General features: G+C 36.0%; 1 protein-coding gene and 1 pseudogene across 3 annotated transcripts in view; both read left to right on the top strand.

Moving 5' to 3' along the window:
- CADM2 (cell adhesion molecule 2) overlaps positions 1 to 26,178 on the top strand; it is a 1,274,389-nt gene that overhangs the window by 444,397 nt on the left and 803,814 nt on the right. The gene's annotated exons all lie outside the window — the stretch shown is intronic.
- Positions 10,049 to 11,668, top strand: LOC109561733 (capping protein, Arp2/3 and myosin-I linker protein 2 pseudogene; annotated as a pseudogene).

The following is a 26,178-nucleotide window of genomic DNA, read 5'->3' on the forward strand; positions in this document are numbered from 1 at the left end:
ATGTGCACATATTTTTGTGTGCATGTGTATGTTTTAAATACACATACCATTGTATAAAAAAATACCAGAAAGACAAGCCTGTTATTTTGCTAAGATCACAAAAGTTAAACTGACTTTGTATGTAGATTCCTGACTTTCAAAAAAATTAGACTATTTTCTTTCAGCATAATTTAACAACACGTTTTATCTAGGCCTCTTTTCCATTCATTTTCTTTCACCAGTGTTTGCTGAGTGTTCACTGAGTGTAGGTACTATTCTAGGTTCAGGGACAAAGGAACTAAAGCTCACTTCACTCAAGAAATTTATATTGTACTGAATGTATAGATGATAAAACGTGGCAAATGAGTCACATATTTAGTATAGTAATAGGGGTAAGAGCTAAGGAGAGAATAAAACAGGGAAAAGATGGAATTGTGATTAATGTAGGGTGGCTTTTGAAGTTGTCTGAAGAAAGAATGTTTTAGCAACTGATAAGACACAAGGAAAGAGCGGGTTTATTGTTTTTGACAGTGAAAGAGCTACTCGTGTTTAAGAAGAAAAGGATTGAGATAGCTATTTGTTTACTCAGCTTGCTCTGAAAAAATCTGGAGGCCTGCTGCCCAAGTTATATTTTTCTTGGAACATGAGCTGGAAATAAGATGTCTGGTCAAGAAATAGAGGGTCAACCCTAAACTTAAGTAGAGGTATGAATACTGTGATCTGCTGAATAAGTCATTTTAAACAATGTTTTGAACTAAATAATTAATTCTAATACTATGGAACATGTCTTATAAACAAAATATATACAAATTATATCATAGTTATATATTTATAAAGTATACCCCTATTTACTACACTAAATATGTGACTCATTTACCATGTTTTATTATCTATATACCCAGTATAATGTAAATTTCTTGAGTGCAGTGAGCTTTAATTCCTTTTTCCCTGAACTTAGAATAGTACCTGACACACAGTAAACACTCAGCAAATAATGTATTTTATAATTATATAATATATAACATTATATATTCTTATATACAAATTCTGACTGAAGTCAGAATTTGAATAGACCACTCTTCAACATCTGCTTATTTAGTGAATATGTAGACACACTATCAAAAAATTTCAACAGAAGATATAGTAGAATGATTTAGTAAGCTAGGTAAAAATGTTCCATGCCACAGTGTTCAGGGATGTATTCCCATACAAATAGTTGAATTCTACAGGCAATATTGAGGAATGATTAAGAAACAGCATGGAGAAAAGCATAAGAAAAGAGCAAAACAAAACACTAAGGAGTGGTAGAGAGAGCTGTGGTGGGATGAAGGCCAGGGTATGCAGAGCTCCAGGAGAGAGTGAAGAGAGGTTGGAGAGCTAGTCTAGGGCCAATCCTCATCCTGAATCTGCAGGCTTGAGAGGGCCTCTGGTGGTCTGGTAATTGGAATGTAGTGAAAGATTTTCAGTAGAATAATAGTATGATAGGATCTGCAGTTTGAAAAGACACATAAAGTGTGTAAATTCTCGACTTTCAGTACCCCACAAGGTATGAGAAAGAGAATTACATACAAAATATTCCTTTGCAAGATACATTAACAAATTCCATAGCACAGATGGAAGCAGTTCAACTAGAAATGTTCAAATGTCATGCCTTTAATACTCTGTTCAGTTTTCCCTTTGCATTTGTTTATTTTACCACTGTTTTACTCAATTCCTACTATTTTATGAAGGCTCTAAAAGGAGCATTTGACACAGTGACAGAATACAATTATTTATAAATACAAAATTAAACAAAAGTATTGGAAAATTTTAAATGGGTTCTCCAAGATAAAATTCTGAAAAATTGTTTTAAAAACAAACTAAATGAGAGGAATTATGATGTCTTTGACTTTCCACTTTCTATTGGCATAGAGTTACAGGGATTGATTAGCACAGGTTTTTCTATGGTTAATAAGACTATTGGAAATTTTTATTTATTTATTTTTTTAATGTTTATATGCATAAGGTGAAAAGTGGCTCTAAGGGAGTGGGTTACAACCAGGAAGGTTTATAAGACAGAATGGTAATCAGGGCAAGAACTTAGGCTGTAGCATCAAATGGAGGAAGGGGAGCATGACAGAGAAACTCAAATTTCTCTGACTTCACAGTAGATTTCATGACCAGCCCTTATCCTATGTAACTCAAATACATTTTTTTTTAACTGATAATACATAGTTTTTGTTCACTGGAGGTGTATTAGGGTTTATTTATTTATTTATTTTTAATTGAAGGACAATTACAATATTGTGCTCATTTCTGCCACACATCAACATGGATCATATAGGTGTACATATGTCCCCTCCTTCTTGAGCCTTCCTCCCACCTCCCACCACTCAAATGCATTTTTATAGGATACTGTACACTAGAGTATCTCAATCTAATATTATTGGCATTTTAAACTGGGCTTTTCTTTGCTGTAGGAGACTAATCTATACACTAAAAGCTGAGCAAAATCCCTGGCTTCTACCCACCAGACACTCAGTAGCAACCCCTCTCCCACTGTGACAATCAAAAACATCTGCAAACACATCCCCAGAGGAGCAAATTCACCCCTTTGAAAATCATCATTGTAAACTATTCTGAGTTTTGTGTTCTAGATTCACTTATCTAAGAACTTGTTGGCTAAACCAGGGCAAGCCTTATTAACAAAAGCATGTCATATCAGTTCTTTCCAAAAAGGTAATATAACGCGGACAAGTCCAGGGAAGAGATTTTTACAAGTAAGTTGTATATTCAGACTTTAACGAAATGAAGAGCAGCGAAGTTGACAGATTGTGCAGCAGTGCCGTTGGTAGGTGTGAACGGGGTCAATTAAAACTGTGTGAGCTGAATATGCATTTTCATGTGCCTAATGATTTCTGAAAATCATTTGCTGTGATGCATTAAACTAGCCAATTTAAAGAGTGATTGACCAAAGGAAAGAAATTGCATAGCCAATAAAATTGATAACAAATTTGGGATAAAGTGAGCACTAATCTTAGAAAAGCTGTTTGTGTGTAACATCTGCAAGGAATATTCATTATGAAGACATATCCACTGCATGCTGTTAAGTAAATTGTAAATTAAGAGTATAATATACGTGTAGCACAAAAATGGATAACTTAAGATTTAGAAGCTATTTTAGTGCTTGGTTAACCAAACATTGATTTCAATGAAAAAGCTGCAAATAGGAAAGAAGCTTGTAGACAGTGAGTTGTGCTTGATCTGAAATTGGGCACAATCAACTTCAGGTTAGCATTTGGTCACTTTTGAGCCACTTTATAGTGTGACAGTGGTGTTATGTAAACTCAAACAAACATTGTCTGAAAAGTCCAAAGGGACCTGGCACAATCTTTTCACCAGCACATCTTCTTTTACAGCCTCATTACACTTGCCAGTGATTCATGGGTTTTAGGCTTGACTGAGAAGGGTGGAAGGGGCTAAGGAACTCAGTATGCTATATTTCAACCATGCAAATGAGCATATTTACCTGGGAATAAAAGGCAACATTTCTAAAAGAAATGGATTAATCTCTGTCTGGTCTTATTATCCTTTTGTTGAGATTTTATAATCCATGAAGAAGTATTCTCAGTATAGCATTGCACTGCATCTCTAAAGTGACACAGAGCAGAGCAATTTTATCAAGAGGTACCCTGACAGTGGACAAGGACAGGAATGACAAAGGGCAGAAGCAATGTGCCGAGACTGGAAATGAATTAAGGACTAAACCTTTTGGAAATCAGATATTCCGAGATGTATTCTAGAGCATAATCTTTGACCAAATTATGAGTCAGGGAATGGAATTCTTCTTGTTGGAATAGGGAAGGGTCCTGACATCATACTAAAAACAAACTCCTCTTATTTTGATCAGAACTAATAGTTCTTTTTATGATTCTCTTTTTTCCAGGCCAGTGTGGACACAGATTTGAGAGGGGAAAGAAGGGAGACCATAACTCCTATAACTCCACTAATAGACAATAAACAAATTGAGAGAGCAAAATTGTATTAGGATCTGTAGCATTGTCCACTGTGCCTAGCATATTGTAAGTGTTACAAAAAATGTTACCCTAGATCTGTGGAAACAAAAACTTCCTTTAAAATTAAACTGTTATATTTAAGCATAAATAATATTCTACCAGCAGATTATCAAAGTCTGTTTAGGGAAACATATCTTCAACTCTTGAGTGAAGTATTTAAATTCAGTTTTCCTGTAATGCTGGTATACCCAGGGATTCTGATAATATGATAATTATTCTATATTGTATAGGAAATTAAAATTAAAGCATAAGTATTGTACTTGCTAAGTCATGTCCGAATCTTTGCAACCCCACGGACTGTAGCCTACCAGGCTCCTCTGTCCTTGGGATTTCCCAGGCAAAAATACTGGATTGGTTGCTTTTTCCTTCTCCAGGGGATCTTCCTGACCCAGGGGTCAAACTCACATCTCCCACATTGGCAGATTCTTTACCACTGAGCCACCAGGGAAGTCCCAGAAAGTAATTATGCATACAAATGCATGTTCAATCGTGTCTGATTCTTTGTGACTCTATAGACTATAGTCTACCTCCTGTCAGTGGGATTTCTCAGTCAAGAATAGTGAAGTGGGTTGCCATTTCCTCCTCCAGGAGATCTTCCTAGCCCAGGGATATAGGCAAATTCTTAATTGCTGAGTCATTGGGGAAGCCCCAAAATACATACACATTCAAAGATAAATACAAAATAAAATATTCATTTTTGAAAATACCAAATAGAACTTCTCTCAGTTTCTAGAATGCAAATGACTTCAATAAAATAAGCAGATTAAATATTACAGATTATTACTAAAGATAGCATTGAGAACTGTTAGTAAGCAGAACATAGAAAACATGTATTTCTGACAAAGTTTAGGATTTACAATACTAGCCACTCATTTAACAGTGTTGCCTAATAGCTAAACAAATATAAAATAAGTTCAAAAATAATGATCTTTCTATTATATTAAAGGGTAATGTCTTTAACAACATAAATATTCAAAACTTATGTATAAATTTTGAAGTAAGCAAAAACACAAATCTAACTCCCATAAATCAAATGTTCTTTTCAGGCTAGACTTAATTTGATCTTTCAGTCAGTCAGTTAGTCAGTTCAGATGCTCATTCGTGTCCGACTCTTTGCAACCCCATGAACCACAGCATGCCAGGCCACCCTGTCTATCACCAACTCCCGAGTCCACCCAAACCCATGTCCATTGAGTCAGAGATGTCATCCAACCATCTCATCCTTTGTCATCCCCTTCTCCTCCTGCCCTCAATCTTTCCCAGCATCAGAGTCTTTTCCAATGAGTCAGCTCTGCATCAGGTGGCCAAAGTATTGGAGTTTCAGCTTCAATATCGGTCCTTCCAATGAACACCCAGGACTGATCTCCTTTAGGATGGACTGGTTGGATCTCCTTGCAGTCCATGGGACTCTCAAGAGTCTTCTCCAACACCACAATTCAAAAACATTGATTCTTCGGTGCTCAGCTGTCTTTATAGTCCAGCTCTCACATCCATACATGACCACTGGAAAAACCATAGCCTTGATTAGATGGACCTTTGTTGGCAAAGCAATGTCTCTGTTTTTTAATATGCTGTCTAGGTTGGTCATAACTTTCCTTCCAAGGAGTAAGAGTCTTTTAATTTCATGGCTTCAATCACCATCTGCAGTGATTTTGGAGCCCAGAAAAATAGTCAGCCACTGTTTCCACTGTTTTCCCATGTATTTGCCATGAAGTGATGGGACCGGATTCCATGATCTTAGTTTTCTGAATGTTGAGCTTAAAGCCAACTCTTTCACTCTCTTTCACTTTCATCAAGAGGCTCTTTAGTTCCTCTTTGATCTTTGGATTTATGTATTTAACTGCTGGGTAGTCATCATAACTTCTATAGCATATGGACAGTTGAAACTTAACAAATAATAACTGAATCAATCAAATTTTCTACTATTGATAAATTGTCCTCTTCTTGAACATTTAATTTTTGGTACAACCATTTAGAGTAAGCTAAACTATCACCCTCTCTTCCAAATCCAATCAATCAATTTAATCATTTCTAGCACCACTACCTTGATGTGGACCCTCATTACATTTTATTAGAGCATTACAAGAGCATTGATTACTGCTATTCTCAGCTCTAGACTTTATTACCCTTAATACATTCATTCACCTGTTGTAGAGCTCATAAAACCATTCCCTTCCCTCAAAATCATCCTGCAGCTAAGAGACTCACCTGCTATAGAACATCCTCAGCATATAATTTCTCGTTTATTGCCTTTGATCATGTTACCACCTACAGGTTTATCCTCCCTAACTCCCCCAGTATATACTATATCATTTATTATTCTGCATTTATTTATGTTTTTCTTCTTTAGATCATAAAAAAAAAAAAAAAAACTGAGTCATAGTCATGTTTTATTCCAAAGAACTAGCACAATTCTTGGTCTCTAGCAAGTACTGAGTGATTATTGAATAGATTTTCTGAGCCACAGTTGGCAAGCACAATGATGGTGCTGACCTTCTGAGAATACTACTTGCAGCTAGAACAAATATCTCCAAAATTATGGTGGTTAAGTAGAATAGAAGCTATTTTTTTTCTTTTTTTTTTTTTGCTACCTAACCATCCAACATGATCATTGCATGTCAGGGGGTGGCTTTTCAGGATGAAACATCATTCTATCTTGTAGTTTTACAATCTGTTATTTTTCAAAATAGCATGACTCTTTTTATCTATCATTTATCTTTTTAAATGCACAGACTCTTGAAATCTTGTTTTCTTCTGGTCATTAGAAGGAATTTTAGGAAATGGAAAAGAAATTCACTTCTTAAAAACCATACATTAGCAAAACTAGTCACAAGGCTATGGCTGAAGTGGAGCAGGGAAATGTAATCATTGTCTGGGAAGTTATATCCACCAAAACTCTTCCTTGTTAATATCTGGGAGATAGCTAGCCATCTCTACCATATGACTTAGGAAAGCAAGAATATAAGTATTTTATTTCAGAAAACTAACATTTTCTGGATTTCAGTTATCTGGAAGAGGTTCTTAGTTTTTTGCTTTTTTTTTTTAACTGACAATTCTAGATATGCTTTGAGGTAGCATAAGCTTTGGGAATGCTTTTCAAAAGTAATTAAGCCCATGCAACTTTTGTTTGGACCTCCAGCAAATTGTAGGACCTGCCCAATGAGATTAGGCATATGGAATAGCTCAGATCTCCCTCCAGTAATTACATTTTACCTTCTTAAAACCAGATGTTCCCCAGTACAGGGAGAGCTGCATGTTTGCTGAAGCAGGTAGAATGTCTTTAAACAGTTCCACTTTCACACACTACAATTTTGAATAAAAAAGAAAGTCTCTTTTCTACCTTTCAATATACTGCCCAAGTTTCACTTATGAAAAATGTAATTTTTAAATAAATTGCTAGATTTCTTTATACAAATATCAAAGAACTATATCTGCAATTGCCTGAACTCCGCCATTTGATATATGTGAAATTAAATGAAAAAAATTTGCCCAGTAGAAATAGGTAGGTGCTATATAAACACATCTGTAGGTCATTTAGAAATTACTATCATCACTCTTTTCATTAAACTGACATGCATATATTTAGAAACTACTTTTCAAAAACCTAATGAAAGACTGTCCTTAATAATTTCCTTTTATGTTCCCATATAAATCAGCATTAAAATCTTTTACATAATGAAATGCACATTCTTGGCAAGGAAAAAAAAGGTTTCAATTTGTTCTATTAGTTTTAAAAATGTGAGCTGAAATGTGTATCCTGTTTGTTTATATCATTTATACATTTATTGTCATTATATATGTGTAAAGGTGTTTCCTTCACATTTTGAGTCTTATACAGTTGTGAATTTTCTAGTGTCACATTTGCAGTAGCACTTAGACAATTGAATTACAATATAAAAAGAAATATAGTTAGAAACAATTCATACACACATCTATGAGGAATATAAGTGTTTCATGTGAAGATTCTCAGGTTCTCAGGGCATCTTCTTTGAGTTCATTACATACTTTAAGTAAATCATTTATGCCAACATGGTGTCATGGATAATATCCTAATTTGTACATGAGTTACAACAATTATTTTCTGCCTGAGTACTAAGTCTTATCAAAGTCTGTGTTTCATCCTGTATTTATGGAGTCCCTAGGTTACACAGTGCTGTATCGCAGTGGAGGCATTAAATTTTTAGTCAAATAATGGGTTTTGGGGATCATCTCAAGCAGAACTTCCAAATAATTTAATCCTTCTTGTATAAAGTTTTATATAAGGTCATTTCATAGTCTCTGTATATTGAGAAAGAAGACAACTTACATAATTTACTGAAATAGACATCTGTTAGAGGTGAACCCGGAGAAGGCAATGGCACCCACTCCAGTACTCTTGCCTAGAAAATCCCATGGACGGAGGAGCCTGGTAGGCTGCAGTCCATGGGGTCGCTGAGGGTTGGACAAGACTGAGCGAATTCACTTTCACTTTTCACTTTCATGTATTGGAGAAGGAAATGGCAACCCACTCCAGTATTCTTGCCTGGAGAATCTCAGGGACGGGGGAGCCTGGTGGGCTGCCGTCTATGGGGTCGCACAGAGTTGGACACGACTGAAGCGACTTAGCAGCAGCAGCAGCAGAGGTGAACCAATGAGGTCATTTTAATTGAAATCCGTGGGGCAATGTATGGAAGCCAATTCTAATGCAAACTGAATACTAACTTCTATTTAAAACACCTGTGGGTTCAATTGATACCATTTCATGTTGAACTACACTAGAATTAAAGTTTCCAAACACCAATCTTTCAATGCTAGCAATTCAGAAGTCTCATTTGAAATCTCATTTTAGCCTTTACCTAAATCATCTACATCTTAACATTTACGGTTTTCTACTATTGATTATGTAAAGGACTGTAAGGCCTTGATTCTACATTTTTATATGGACTGTAGAAGCACTTGAGGGAATCTTCATTTGTGTCTTTGGTTGCTGTCATCTTCATTGTTTTATGGTTATAATATGAACTGACAGGTAATGGAAATATAAAGGGGTTCTTGAAGTTCTTCAGCATATGCAAAAATGGACATTGAAATGTGGAGACTTGTTTATGTAAGACTATTAACAGCTTTTTCAGAAAAACATGCTGTGTGTGTCTCATTTGAGTGGCATTACTGTTTTATGACTAAAAGGGTAGATTTTAAAAATAATAATCAAGGAAACACTCTATAGAGTGTTCTTTCTATAGCATCTTTATTTTTTTGGAATAAATTTGGAAGTACATGTAATTAAATTACAATTAAATTTGGAAGTACATGTAATAAAAATGATTATATGCACAGTATGATAACAATGTACATTTATTTCTCATTTTTAGTTTACCTTTGTTTTTAAAATCATGCTAGTTATCTTTGAAGGTGAAACCACAAACTGTGTTTTCAAGACATGTTTTTCCTCAGTAGAATTATGTCATGGAGAAACACTATGGATATCCATCAAAGTGAAACCTACAAGGACATAAGAGCTCATTATTAGTGAACATTGTAACCTTCAGATGGCTTCAGCATTTCTGTCATAAAATGGCAAGCGGAATAAGAGACTGAAGCACATCACACACTCGAAATTAACATCACTACATAAATTATGGCTCTTATACAAATCTAAAAGGATCTATTTTTTACTTTAAAGCAATGAATTATTACAACCTCCAGTCTTTGTGATAAAATGTTTCAGTGAGTTCAAGTTCAGTAAGATCAGTGCTGGCTTCAGGTGGACATTATTGATTGAAATTTGCTAAAGCATCCTGGCAGATACAATGCTACAACTTTAGTCAAGAAACCAAGCCAAGGAACACATCGTGGTTCTGATGCTTGTTCTGGATAGTATGCTTGTTCCTACTGCAAAAACCTAGAAAAAACAGAAGATAATCAAATGTAGAATTGTATAACACTGGTAAATGACAGATAATATTGTTCACATACTAATGCAAACTTTGGTAGTACACGTGTGATTAGGTATCACGTCAGTTTCCGTTTTTAATAAGTAATTTTGATAAATGAAAGGTCTTTTCTTCCCTGAGGAGAAAGAAAAGGATGATGAAGAGGAGCAGAAGGATGAAAGTCCTCCACAGAAATGGCCTGAATCACTCCACTGTCATCATCTGGACTCCTCCACTCACAGTGCTGCTGAGGAGCTAGAGCCGGAGCCCGAGCTGGCGGCTCCGGGGGAAGATGCAGAGCCGCAGGCGGGGCCGTCCGCTCGTGGCTCGCCGAGCCCCGCCGCCCCAGGGCCCCCGGCCGGCCCGTTGCCTCGGATGGACCTGCCGCCCTCCGGGCAGCCCCTGCTCCATCCGACCCGGACCCGACCGCGGCCGCGGCGCCAGCACCACCACCGCCCGCCGCCGGGGGGCCCCCAGGTGCCCCCAGCCCTGCCGCAGGAAGGGAATGGGCTCAGTGCCCGCGTGGATGAGGGCGTGGAGGAATTCTTCTCCAAAAGGCTGATCCACCAGGATCGCCTCTGGGCCCCCGAGGAGGACCCGGCAGCTGAGGGAGGTACCACCCCTGTGCCCCGTACACTTCGCAAGAAGCTGGGCACCCTCTTTGCCTTCAAGAAGCCTCGTTCAACACGTGGGTCACGACCTGATCTTGAGACCAGCCCTGGCGCGGCTCCCCGCTCTCGAAAAACCACACTCGGGGACTTGCTTCGACCACCGGCCCGTCCTGGCCGTGGTGAGGAGCCTGCTGCAGGGGCTGAGGGGGGCACCAGCAGCCCAGACCCAACCCGCAGGAGTCGGCCTCGATACACCCGCGAAAGCAAGGCATACTCCCTGATACTGCTCCCTGCTGAGGAGGAGGAGACAGTGGGTGCCAGGCCCGACAAGCGGCGGCCCCTGGAGCGGGGAGACACAGAGCTGGCCCCATCCTTTGAGCAGCGAGTACAAGTGATGCTGCAGAGGATCGGTGTGAGCAGAGGCAGTGGGAGTGCCGAAGGCAAGAGGAAGCAAAGCAAAGATGGAGAAATCAAGAAGGCTGGCTCAGATGGTGACATTATGGACAGTTCCACAGAGGCTCCTCCCATCTCGATCAAGTCCCGCACCCATTCAATGTCTGCTGACCCTTCATGCAGACCTGGGCCAGGGGGCCAAGGGCCTGAGTCTGCCACCTGGAAGACACTGGGGCAACAGTTGAATGCAGAGCTCAGAGGCCGTGGTTGGGGCCAACAGGATGGTCTGGGCCCCCCGTCCCCATGTCCAAGCCCAAGCCCCCGAAGATCCAGTCCCTCACCAGACAGCCTGGGCCTCCCAGAGGATCCCTGCTTAGGCTCCAGGAACGAAGATGGCTGGCTGAGGCCGCAGCCCCGTTTGGCAGGGCGACGAGCAGTGTCTGTGCATGAGGACCAGCTCCAGGCCCCTGCTGACCGGCCCCTGCGGCTACAGCGCTCCCCTGTCCTCAAGCGCAGGCCAAAGCTTGAGGCGCCTCCATCTCCAAGCATAGGATCTGGCCTTGAAGCCGAGCCTCTACCCACCCAGTCTACAGAGCCCTCCAGCCCACCCTCCCCAACCACAAACCAAAGAGGCGGCGGCCCCAACCCCTGACCTCTTCCTTTCTGCCGCATGAGATTATTTTATTAAAAAACTCAAAGGAAAAAAAAAATTCTTATTTATATCCTAAAAAATCAAAGCTTAAAAATGGGTAGTGTGACAGTTTTCAAATTTGTGTCTGTTCTATATATTATATATGTATAATAAAATTACATATACTGTATATATTTTGAGAGAGTATACATGGAGTTTTATATGGATGAAGAATTTGAAGGATTTTTTTTTCTTTTCCCTTTTTTTTCTTTTAACATTATCCCCTCTTTTAAACAAGGTTGATGAGATGACAGAAAATATTTGAATGAAGGCTGCAATCTGCTACAATGGAACAAAGCTTTTCTCTTTGCCACCCTGACTGATACGGTTAATGTGTGCATCTATGACCTTGACAATTTTCAACAAACATACTTGAATAGAAGAGAACTATACTTCGGGCAAAATATCATAGCAATCAAAACCTTTGGTGGTTAAATTGACTAAAAATATTGGCCCATTATTCAATTTACTTCATTTCTGTTAGTAATAGCCGTGGATGACAGAGAGATTACTGGGTGCTTTCATTGAAACGTATAAACAGAATTCAAGTTTAAAGACAGTAACCTACTACTGATTTTCTGAGGGACTTATCATTAAAATGATATTCCTTTATGTTGTTCATTCATTGTTTGTTTACCCATGGAATGGTTATAAACTACAGAGATGACATTTGAAAATACATAAGTGGAAAATTCTAAAAGATGGAACCATTTGCACTCCGTCAGGCATACACATAGACCTGATATCCACGAAAATGGGTAAACTCTCATATTTAAAAATTTAAATAGCACTATTTGAACTTTTTCTTCTGTGAGCAGCTCTCAGGCAGATGAACATTCCTATAATTGAAATTATCATGCATATTCTGACCCTAATTGGATAAGTTTTATATTAGGTTCACACCAAGCAATCATGGAAGCAATTATGGGCACTTGTCCTGGGGCTGCCATAGCCCAGGTGCTGCTGCCTGATTGTCATTTGGTAATTACCTTGGTACTTCCCAACTACTCCTTAGTATCAGTTAAATGATGCAGTATACTTCAAGTGAAGTCTCCTTGGAAGTAGAAGTAAATAATTATTTAGTTTGCTGCTTCATAAAGGTGATGCCTGCTTCACCTGGAATGTGCAGATGTATAATGAAAATTGTCTTCTGAGGAGAGCTGCACAGAAGTCAAATTGGAGATGAAATCTTTGCAATTAGCTACACAGTTCCTTTTGAAATATAGAAAACACCTTAAATATTAGTGATGATAGAGGCATTGCCAACTTTAAGATTTTTTTTTCAAGTCTTTGAAGTCTGACTTTGCAGAACAGATTGTAAATCTCTGGCCCATTACACACCTGCAGAGATTTTGGTGTTTTATTTCTCTTGGGTGAAACTGCAGAAGCCCAAACCATGTTAATCACTGTCAGAATCAGTTGTATAAAATGCCAAAATGCAGTGAGCCAAGTGTTTTATAATAAATATGACAATATAGTCAGAATGTTGTTTTGTTAGGCTTGTTATTTGTTGTAATTTTTCATTTATAGTCTTTGAAAGGAGAAAGTGCTAAAGCTTTTATCAGAAAAAAATTTAACCACAGGAGAGATGTCAGCATACTGTATAAATAAGACTCTTTGTATCCTAATTAATTCAAATAAAAATAGATACACTAATTTAATATTAGCATTTGATTTAAATGCCTCAAGTTTGCCTCTTTTAAGGAAATTCATGTTAAATATTACTAAAATTTTTATCTTTCACTCTATGAATGACATATAATTAATAGAAGAATTAATATTTTCACTATATAATTTCATATATATGTATATTTTATTATCTTTTTATTTATACCTATATTTTAGACTTCTACTAAATAATAGGAATAAAAATTGGGGCATATAAAGAATAATTTTAGTCTTCTATCAATGTTCTTATTTAAAATAGACATTGAAGTAACTAGATTTAAAATTATTACAACAGCTTAGTTATCTCATTGGCTATTATTTTTTAGATAGCACCCTTACATGTATTTTTCACTGATTTCTCAAAGGAAACATATTTCGTGACAAAGAAATTAAATATGTCATATCATAAATTGTTATGTCTAAATCTTTTAATAATTTTACTTACGGCTGTGCCGGGTCTTTGTTGCTTTTTGTGTGGGCTTTGTCTACTTGCAGAGAGTCGGGGCTGCTCTCTAGTTACAGTGTGTGGCTTTCTCATGGCAGGGGTTTTCCTTGTTGAGGATTACAGGCTCTCCACAAGGGCTTCAGTAAAAAACTGAAGCGACTCCGGGGCTCTAGAGCACAGGCTACATGCTTGTGGTGCTTGGGCTTAGTAGTGGTGCACATGGCATGTGGGAAACTCTTGATTCAGGGATCGAACCCATGTCCCCTGCATTGACAGGTGGATTCTTTACGACTAAACCACCAGGGAAACCCCCCAATGGTTAATGGATGTTTTGATATGTAATATCCGTAAGTAACATTCATATATTTCATATCATGTACCCTCTGATTATATCATTTTAATGACATCATTAAATTTTTAGGAAGACTGTCCTTATTCAATAACCAATTACATAAAAGTAAAGTATTTTTAGTTCACTTTCAGTCAACATTTGTTTATTGCTAGTCAATTAATAAGGCAAATGTATTATGTTATTATTTCAGTTTCATAAATATTTATTTTTTACCTGACTCTAAAGTAATATGCAGAAGTGATACAAAGAAATAGAATATACTCTCCTGAGCTTTTTTATTTAGAAATACAATAACACTAAGGCGTAGTAAATAAATCACCCTTTCCATGTGTTCCCACAGTGTTAGAATTATTTTGCCATTGTCTATAAGCTGCTTGGAAACAAATGAAGATCATAAACTACTTGAGAAGTGACCTTATTTCTTCACCATTATATCATTAGCTCCCAGGGCAGCGTCTGGCAGTAATACAGGATCAAATAATAGTTCTTTCACTGAGTGGGTTGACTAAATGCTTGAATGCTATAAGAATTAGGGAAAAACTAATGGAATGCAGAGTACTTACATACTGCATATATTTCTAAGGTCAGCATTATATGCATTCTGTGCTGCTCTACCTACTTTTAACCCTATGACTTGGATCATAAGGAGTAAGACTCAAATGTGGTTGTATAATATGAATCTTTGTTTACTACCATCCTGTCCCTAAGGCTCCTCAGTTCAGTCTCTCAGTCGTGTCTGACTCTTTGTGACCCATGGACTGCAGTACGCCAGGCCTCCCTGTCCATCACCAACTTCAGGAGTTTACTCAAACTCATGTCCATTGAGTCGGTGATGCCATCCAACCATCTCATTCTCTGTCATCCCCTTCTCCTCCTGCCCTCAATATTTCCCAGCATCAGGTTCTTTTCCAATGACTCAGTGCTTCGAATCAGGTGGCCAAAGTATTGGAGTTTCAGCTTCAGCATCAGTCCTTCCAATGAATATTCAGCACTGATTTCCTTTAGGATGGACTGGTTGGATCTCCTTGCAGTCTAAGGGACTCTCAAGAGTATTCTCCAACACCACAGTTCAAAAGCATCAATTCTTTGGCGCTCAGCTTTCTTTATAGTCCCAACTCTCACATCCATACATGACTATTTTAAAAACCATAGCTTTGACTAGATGGACTTTTGCTGACAGAGTAATGTCTCAGCTTTTTAATATGCTGTCTAGGTTGGTCATAACTTTCCTTCCAAGGAGTAAGCGTCTTTTAATTTCATGGCTGCAGTCACCATCTGCAGTGATTTGGGAGCCCCCCCCCAATAAAGTCCCTCACTGTTTCCACTGTTTCCCATCTATTTGCCATGAAATGATGGGACCAGATGCCATGATCTTAGTTTTCTGAATGTTGAGTCTTAAGCCAACTTTTTCACTCTCCTCTTTCAGTTTCATCAAGAGGCTCCTACCACACCACATATACCATATACTTATATAGGGATACAACCAGGAGTTAGGAATCTGCAGTTACAAAGTACCTGAAATCAATTACTATGACCTTCTCAAAAGTGTGGTGAGAGTTGGAATAGTTTTTCTTCTGATCTCTATTCTCTTTTCCAATAAAAGCCTTTCACTCTCTTCCCAATAAGGTAGTGAAAGAAGGTTATTTATTATTTAATGTAAGCTGAAACTAAAAACTAAGAAAGAAGCAGATTTTAAATTGAGATCAATTCAGGTTTCTTGTCTAATAACTAGTGAATGTACAACATGTTCTTTTCTAAATTTTGTAAATAGTCTTTTTATTTCTGAACATTATATAAAAGACTTAGTTCCTAATTCCTTTATCCAGATAACTTAGTCTATTAGTCCCTCCCACTAATATTTAATATCATATCCCCTAGGCAATTATATGATATTCATATAACATATTACAGTATATTTGCACCAGTGAATACAATTGCAATTATTCTATTATTTTGTGTTTCAATAACCACATTTGAATTTATCCAAGTAGATCATAATAACTAATAGTCTCTGTGTGATCAGTTTTTATCCTAAGCCTTTCGTATGCATATGTAATAATTCTTACAAGTACTATATGAAATAGGTACTATTATTAACCCATTTTACAGGTAATAAAAATAATGTTATGGGAAAACAAACAAATGCCCTAACCCTTGGACTGTAGGTTATCTACACTAGATTGTTTTTAGGTGCTCTTTTAAAGGATATGCTCTGGTTTGTTATACATGTCTTCTAAATTTCATGCATGTTATCTAACAGCACTTGAGTTTTAACATAACATCATTAATTATATCCCAACAGTATTTAGCAACTGAAGTAATAGTAGAACAGCAGGGACATAAGATTTTTTGTAGAATTAGTAGCATAGTTGACTAATCAGTTGATTAATCTAACTACTTGAACCTTCACCTTATCAGTCATGTTGGAATAGAGCAGAAGGGTAAAAAAAAAGTAAAACATATTAGAAATATAATTTAAAAAAGGAAAACTGTAAAAGGAAAATGAACCATTGAACATAAGAGAAGTCTTTCAAAGAACTAGGGATTTAATGTTGTGTAAGAAGAGGAAAAGTAAACTATCACATAAACTTTATAGGCATAGGTATTTGAAAATAAAAAGATATGCATGATGTCTTAGTTTCTTTTTCAAACTTGTTAGTGTTTTTGTAGTTCAATAATATAACATCCTGGTATGCTTTTAAGGGAGAATATTGTTTGGCTATCTCTATATTAATATCAAAATTACCATGCATGTTGTTTAAACTTTGTAAGCAATGTTATTAAATTAATTCAATGTGAATATTTTGCCTTGAAGTGAGAAAACTAGAATTTTAATATAATATTTGAATTTAAAATATAATGCCACAAACACAAATTTTTCAATGAACTAGAAGAAAAGTTTGGTACTTTGATGTCACAGAATTTGGAATATTTATCACTACTGAAAACCCCTTTAAGCAAATAAATAATAAATAACTTCATAACATTAAAGCATTGATTTTTATTATAGTCACCATATCTTTTTATGGAAAATGCTTCCTACACATCTGACTCTGTCCCAGCTTTCATTTAATTTTCTCTTACTTCTGTGTCTCCTTCTCCTAGAATAACAGCTTATAATAATGAACATGATATTTGGTTAATGAAGAATGCATTGCATATTCAGAGATATACATATTTATGTGACCTTCTTTTGTTCATAAATGCTAATATTTATTGCTTCTTTGTTGAGATTTTATTTTCTGTTTTGTGACAAACAAAAGTATGATTAGTGAAGCTGTAAAGTTCTCATGGTAGCTGCCTGTGTTCCCAAGATAGCAGCATTAGTGTCTACAGAAGCAGTTAATGCTGTTTATCATTACTGACAGAGGCTAGGAAGGTCCTTCTGTGGCTTTTATCTTTCACCTTGCCAATAGAAGTTGATGAGCTTTCTGATTTAAATTCATAGGTGATGGTTCAGGATTTACATGCACTTCACATGGACAAGCACACAGGTAAACCTAACCTGCTGATAGAGACTAATTAAAATCATCCTAACACTCTAATACTGGATATCCTTATGAAAACTATTACTTTATCCATATTTAATGCCAAAGTTGCCTTATGAGAATATGAAATAGAATAGAGCTCATGGAGAAATTATCCCATTCATGTCTTAAACAGGTTTAATTGCATTATGAGTGACTTTTTTAGGTGTATGAAAAGTAATGAATGTAAGGCACATTCTTAATATGAATGTAAGTTTTTAAAATTTAATTTTTTAGTAGTTAGGAATTTTGAAACAAAGCAAAAGAATTCCAATGATATGACTCACTTGAGTAATACTGATCACTTTTTTCTATATAAGTATTTTCCAAAGTGTGATTCCAGAAAGAGATGCCAGATACCACCAGAAAACTAAATTTTGAGGTCAGATATATTTGGGAATTTGAGTAAAAGTTTAAGCAGCTTTTAACTTTATGAGAATATTCTATATTTAATGATACTGTAATTGTCCAAAAGTATAGCTTGATATCTAGCATTTTCTAAATTTTTCAGGAATCATTTTGTGTAGCTGGTTTCCCATGGAACAGTAATAGAAATGTTCTATCATTGTTGCTAACACAGTGTAGTGTTTTGAATAAATCTCCATTCCTACCACTCCTTCTAATTTGAATGGTTTCTTCTTGCCGGAAAAATAAAAGCTAAACTCCTTACTGGATGAAATAGGAAGGTACCTGGCCCAGCTCTGTCTTGGTCCTTGACCTTATAGCACATCCGTCAGTCTGCCCTTTGCTTCACCCACGCTGGTGTTTTCTTCCTTTAAACATATCAAGTTGTTTGACCCTTCAATATCTTTCTAACTTTTTTCCCTGCTGGCAGGAGGCTCTCTCTTAAACCTCAGTGTCAATTTTCTCTCTTCAGAGTCATCTCCCTTCCCTTGTCTTTTCTAAGGTCTACTGTTTCTATGATACCTCTCTTGGCACCCTGTGTGGTGCTTGCCACTTTCTAAAATTAGCTTATGTGTGACAATAAGCTATGTAAGGACAAGCTATGTTTATCTGGTTCGTCATCAGATCCCCAGCACCCGATGGCACCTGCCACAAAGTAGGTATTCTGAACATATCTTTGAATAAATACTCATGATTCTCTCATAAAAACTGAGAAAAATTGCCTAAGAGGAGAGACTTTTCTCTTCCTTTTCATTCTTCCTTAAAAAGTAACAACTAAACAAAAGAGAAACAAGGTAAACAGAGCAAGTTACTTTCAAAAAATAAGTGGTATTGACTAATTAAAAGCAACCATAAATGTAATATAATATTAACTATGATAAGGCTGTATTTTGAAGCTTTTACTAATGAAGATAATAAAATATAGTGAAGAAAAATGATTAAAAGGATAGTTTGAAGAATCAAGCAACATGGCTTTGCTACATTTGCAATAATAGTAATATGTATTTTATTGATAAGGATGATAATAACATAGTCAAGTGACTTCAAAATCCAAAACTGACCCAAGAACTTAATGTTGTTATTTATTTACAACTTCATGAAGATTGCTTGAGTGTTTCTAACAAGGAAACACTGTTATCTAAATAATATGAAAAAACGTGTCATACCAGATAGCTTTGCATTCTCCTAGAACTTATTTTTGAAGTAATGTAGCCCTTTAAACATAATTCTATTTGTTTTAAACTGTAGGTTTTAGATAAAGGTAAAATAAATGTTCATATTTTCTTAACTAACTGAAGAAAAAGAACTTTGAAAATAAAGGTCAGCTGTTTTATTTTCCTTTGGGAATTGATCTCAGTTTACTCTGTGATGTGTTTCTAGGCTTGAGAAATTTAGATGGGGAGGCAAACTCTTTGACTTTCATGTTCAATTCTGAAAACATTTCATTTTAATGCAATTTTGCTCTTGCTTTAATGATATCAGCTGTATAATCTCATTTCTTTTTTGCCACAGAAAAGCATCAGAATAAAGGGAATAGCTTTTAGTAATAACAAGACACTCCACAAATCAATATTATACCCTTCAAAGGAATCTGAATTCACAGGATCAAGAAATTGTGACCCACAAGATTGTTTTCTTTTTTCATCAACAAAAATACATTTTATTCAACTTGTTATGTTTTTGGTGCTCCATCAAATTCATTTTATACTACTGGCAACTGTTACACTATAAAGACTAAAGCAGTGTCTTTTATTCTATAACTGGAGTCGATGCCACATTCAGCTTTCATTCTTTCCTGTGACCCATCTTATTCTCTGACATCTTTTGAAAAATGCACATCCTATGCTAGAGAGCTTTGAAAACGTTCCTGTTTTTCAATCTGTTTGTAGAAGACAGCAGCAGCTGAATGGATGAGTATTTCTGGAAAATATGATGCTTAATGAAAAGCAGATTGCTGAGTCCCATTTCAAAGAGTAGAGTTTAGATATTTTCTCCATCTGCCTGCTAATGGAGATGCCGAAGACACTGCTTCAATCCCTGCGTCAGAAAGATCTTTAAGAGTAGGAAATGGCAACCTGCTCTAGTATTCTTGCCTGGAGAATGCCATGAGCAGAGGAGACTGGTGGGCTACAGTCCACAGGATCACAAAGAGTCAGACATGACTGAGCAATCACACCTATTAAATAAATTACCTTGCTTATTCTTCCCTGGTGGCTCAGATAGTAAATAGTCTGCCAGCAGTACAGGAGATCAGGGTTCAATCCCTGAGTCAGGAAGATCCCCTGGAGAAGGAAATGGCAACCCACTCCAGTATTCTTGCCTGGAAATCCCATGGATGGAGTAGCCTGTTGGGCTGCAATCCATGGGGTCGCAAAGAACCAGACATGACTGCGCGACTTCACTTTATTATATGCACATTAATATGGGTCATAACATTAGATCTATATTATAAGAATATAGACATGCATTGATATTGTTATAATATATAGATAATAATATAAACAGTTAATAATATTTAATTAGGCATGCTATTATGGTATGCAATGAATAAAATATAAATATTAATCGAAACTATCAGTGGTATTAAATTTTCAAGAGCATAAAGCTTCTTCTGACCACCATGAAAAGTAAGAAGTCAGAGAAATGAGCGGTGATCCTTGATCAGATTTAGAATTACCACACCTTTTCAGGATAATGTTAAAATATCATATGAAAGATAATCAGTTCTGTTCAGTTGCTGAATCGTGTCTGACTCTTTGCGACACCAGGGACCGCAGCACGCCAGATAATCATAAGATTTTAAAAATGGATAAAAAACATAAATATGATATCTTTGCTTTACAATCAATGTAAATGTCAATATTCATTATGTGAATCAGAAAAAGAATATCAATTATTTTAACAGTTTTAGGGGATAAAGTTATTTTGCATATATATTATATACAGCTGTTTTAAGGATTATATTTAATGTGAAATCTAACTTTAAATTATTTAAAATGTTAATTTCAATTAAGTATTGTAAACTCAAAAATATACTCAGGAAAATATCAATGTGTCTCTTACTTTTTCCCTCTTCTGTTTATAAGAGTACAAACATATGCATCCAAATAACTACATGACAAAAATCCAGTTAAACCTTAATACATTTGTATTTTAATATCAAATAAGTGTGGAAGTGTGTAAATTATTGCTTTTCTTAACTCTGGATAGTCTGCAATTCACACATTCTTCTGATTCAGATAATCAATTAGTTTTCTCTGAAAACAGATACTAAGAACAGAGCAAAATCATAAAAAAGCTATAAAAAAGTGTAGCATAGATATCATCCTTATTAATTAAAGGAAGTTAAAATAGCTCATATGAATCTCATACAATAACTGCCCAATTAATACTTTTATGTAATAGTGTAATCCTGGGGCTTCCCTGGTGGCTTAGTAGTAAACAATCTGCCTGGAGAATCTGCAGGAGACATGGGTTTGATCCCTTGGTTGGGAAGATCCCCTGGAGAAGGAAATGACAACCCACTTTAGTATTCTTGCCTTGGAAATTCCATGGACAGAGGAGCCTGGTGGGCTGCAGTCCAGGGGGTCGCAAGAGTTGGACATGATTTACGGATTACACAGCAATGACAATAATATAATCCTAAAAGAAGAAGGCAAAAATAAGAGCTTCTAACATCAAACATTATTTTAGAAAATGAAGACAAAATGAAAGTCATTTTAGTTAATTAAATCATTAACTAAATGAAAAGCTAGTATTTACTAGTAAATATTTATGTTACTAAATACTGATCCCCAAATATTTTGTTTTTCTAAACAGAACTTGTGTATTTATTCATGTATCAAATATATAAAGGAGTAATATAAAACATGCAAAACAAATATGGTTGACTGAAACATTTCTGAATGACACATTCTATTTGGGAATGCAGATAATGGTACTGTAAGCAATTACCAACTTTGTTTTCAAGTTTTCTGAGGATTAAGCATTACATGTGGTTGATTAAAATCATGCTTCAGATTGTACTGGATCTGCGAGATTTTGGCTTTTGATTTCTTTGGAGCTGAAACTGAGGGTAGAAATATCAAACCAATAGGTCTGAATTGTATATACAATAGTATCAAGTATAAAGTGTTTGGTAATTTATTTTAGATATTAAAATACATTTTAGAAATGAAAATTATATATATTCATTCTTTTTCATTAAAACAACAATAGCATTTTCCCAAAAGTCAGCTTGCAATGAGATAGGGTTTTAGTGATGAAGTATTTTTGAGAGTGTATACTTTATCCAATCAAGTAAAATTTTGACTCCGTCAGTTTCAGATTGCCACAGGACCTTGTAGTGGCCTGAGATGCAGGGTGAATCGTTGGCATACAAGGGCTGATTCCACAGGGAATGCCATGCCTTTGGCCTTCTGATCTTCATTGCTCTTTCAAAATGCTGTTATCTTGGAAAGACTCAGAAAACAATTGCGTGGATCTCAGAAAGTCAGACCATGGAAAGAGTGCTGGAGGATTGGAGAAGATAAGGCCTTCTTGGCCTTTTTTTTTTTTTTTTTCTTTTTTTAGCTGTAGAAATGAGTTTGGGCCCCCGTAAGGTGATTAAGGCAGAAAGAACCTTCATAGGTGTGGATTTGCAGACATCATACTTTCTCCGGAATCAGCAGGAAACCACTGCCTTTCATTTAGTTAAACTCACCAGACCCACTGTTTCATGGCTGTCCTAAAAATCAAGTATGATCAATTAAAAATAAAAAGTCATTCCTGAAACACTGCAGTGAGTTTTTCTAACAATGATTGTCTAAAAATTACAATCCTCTAATTACATTGGAGGTTTACTATATGGTAATTCCTTTTTTTGAAATAAAAATGAAAAAAGCTAAAATAATAACAACAGCACAAATAAAAACAAAGTAAATTATATTCAAAATGAGCTAAGATCATTCTAGGCTACTGGTGACATTAGCCTGTAGAAAATATTTATGTGGTGTATAGGGTAATCTGTACTTAAAAGAGAACTCTTGAGTGTAAACAACAAGCATAAGGATAGTCCTGAGGTCACAAAAGTCAATAAGCAGTAGATAGACCTCCTTAAACAAATGTGGAATTAAATAACATTAAAACAGCACCAGATACATGGTTAAACTCTATAAGTAGTCTAAAAGCAGTGTTCTTACCTTTATTCTGCCTCCTGACTTATGATTACTGCATATTTACCTGGTACATTTTCAGTTCAATTTAGTCTCTCAGTCATGTCCAACTCTTTGCAACCCCATGGACTGCAGCACACCAGGCTGCCCTGTCCATCACCAACTCCAAGAGCTTGCTCAAACTCATGCCCATTGAGTTGGCGATGCCATCCAACCATCTCATCCTCTCTTGTCCCTTTCTCCTCCTGCCTTCAGTCTTTCCCAGCACCAGGGTCTTTTCCAATGAGTAGGTTCGTTGCATCAGGTGGCCAAAGTATTGGAACTTCAGCTTTAGCATCAGTCCTTCCAGTGAATATTCAAGGTTGATTTCCTTTAAGGAAAATTTTTTCCTCACAGTTCAAGGGAATCTCAAGAGTCTTCTCCAGCACTACAGTTCAAAAGCATCAATTCTTCAGCACTCAGCTTTCTTCATGGTCCAACTCTCACATCCATGCATGACTACTGGAAAAACCATAGCTTTTACTAGACGAACATTTGTCAGCAAAATAATGTCTCTGTTTTTTAATATGCTGTCTAGGTTGGTCGTAGTTTTTCTTCCAAGGAGCAAGCACCTTTTAACTTCATGGCTGCAGTCATGTCTGCAGTGATTTTGGAGCCCAAGAAAATAAAGTCTGTCACTGTTTCCATTGTTTCACATCTATTTACCATGTAGTGATGGGATTGGATACCTTGATCTCAGTTTTTTTAATGTTGAGCTTTAAGCCAGCTTTTTCACTCTCCTCTTTCACTTTCATCAAGAGGCTCTTTAGTTCCTCTTAGTGGTATGTTTTATCCACTACTGAATTTTCAGTCAGTAATTGACTAATAACGAAACTATTACATTTTCCCCATGCTTCTCTCCATTGATGTTCATTCTTCTTAAGATTAAACACTCTTATTTTTTTTTACATTTCTTCCTTTTTATTATAAATATGTTGTGATCTTTAATTTTATATAAATGATTCCAAATGTATTCTTCTGTTTTCCTCTATCAGTATTTCATTTTCATGACTTTTCCCTTTATTTATTCACTAATTGATTTTTCACTGCTATATAGTATTATGCTTAATGAATATAACTTACCACAATTTATCCTTCCTTCTCTTTTGAATATTTGTTTTTTCCAGTTTTGTTTTCTCTTAAAAACAGTGCTTACCTGAAAAGTCTTATAAATGAAGTACTGATTTCCAATAATGATATTGCTAGATTAAATAATAGGCAAATATTCAAATTTAGAGGACAAGATCAAATCATTTTTCAAGAAACTAATACTAGTTTAAATATAGCAGCTATCTTCCATTGGATGTGGCTTTTCTTTTTGTATTCTAGCCTCTGATACATACACATTTTAAACTTCACTGTAGTGGAATTTATTGATCATTTCCTTCAAGTGCATAGAAATAGTTTCCCGTATTCACTGATAAAAGCTTCATTTATTTGTAACCATGCTGGCCAGTGCAAAACAAACAAACAAACAAATCCACAAACAATATGATGAATTTTACAAAACAAAAGAAATATCTGTTGTTTGTGGGTATATGGATCAGGGAGATTAAGAATGTATAGATTAACTGACAGCAGGAGAGAGAATCTCAGACATGGCCCATTTGTTCATGTTTAGAGGTGCATGTCCTATGGCTTTACACAAATAAATAAAACTCAATCATGGATACATTTTGGTAAATATCTGGTTCATCCTTGTTTTATGAGGTTGGGCTATGATATAGTAAAATCTATCAAATGAATAATAGCACAGGAAAAAATTGATTTTTTGGCAAGTTAACATTGTTATAAGAGCCATTTATTTGAGAGATCCCCATTTTTTTTTCCAGCAGAGAGTGAATGTGATTTTTTTTAAATTATGTGAAACATTGACTTTTTGTAACCTGAAAATACCCTTTAAGAAACACTTGACTATTTTACAAGTGTTTTCATGTTTTGGATACAGAACATTTTTGACAAACTGGATACCTTAAGATTGTAAAATTGAACAGCACTTTCCCCTTGACTTAAAATTGTGTATGCTACTCTGAAAATGTTTCTACTGGCACATGCTGATTTTGTATGTCACAATTATAGTCGCATTTTAAAGATAAATGGAGACATTTTGATTTGTATCAATGATTATGTTTACAAAATGTAATATAAATATAGGACCATGGTCCATATGAAACATTGTGTTGTATGGACTTACATTATCTTTATGAGGTGTTCTTGGTTGAAGGACTCTCTTTTTTCTTTTAACTATTTAATACTCTATTTTCATCTTTTTCCTTGTGCTCGCCAGGCTGCAAAGATTAGAGTATACAAGTATTTTAGGTGTGATTTTATACTTGGAGATGAAGCATAGTTAAATTCAATGTAGCTACTTAATTTGAAAGTCATTTCGAGGGGTTGTTATTTTGAGGAATATACCCTCAGTGAATAAATCCCTCACAAACTAGCAGAGATTTAGGGTATGTGATCTCTTAGAAAAGAGGACAAAAGAAAGTCTAGGACACTAAAGAAATGAGGTTACTATCTGGAAACTGAATGGGAGGGATGGAGTAGAACAGCCAATAGGCAGGGCACCTGAACAAGCTCTGAATTATGAAATCAACATAGTGGGTTAGAAATGCTAAGCGTCTGTTTGCTTTTTTTTTTTTTTTTTAATGTCTGTGTATCTGAGGACCCAGATTCATAACTCATCCTTGTCCAGGTAGAATTAGGTAGAAAAAGAGAACATGCTTTCAAGCATTGGCTGGGCTCCTCATCAGCACTGTATTATTTATTAAAATATATTATTTTTTGTGGGGGTATAGATGATTAACAATGTTGTGGTGGTTTGAGATGGAAAGCAAATGGGACTGAGCCATTTAAATACATATATCTATTGTCCTTTAATTTCCCCTCCTATCCAGGCTGCCACATAACATTGAGCAGAGTTCCATGTGCTATATCCTTGTCGG

Source organism: Bos indicus, chromosome 1, assembly GCF_029378745.1.
Source record: "Bos indicus isolate NIAB-ARS_2022 breed Sahiwal x Tharparkar chromosome 1, NIAB-ARS_B.indTharparkar_mat_pri_1.0, whole genome shotgun sequence".
Classification (NCBI taxonomy): Eukaryota; Metazoa; Chordata; class Mammalia; order Artiodactyla; family Bovidae; genus Bos; species Bos indicus.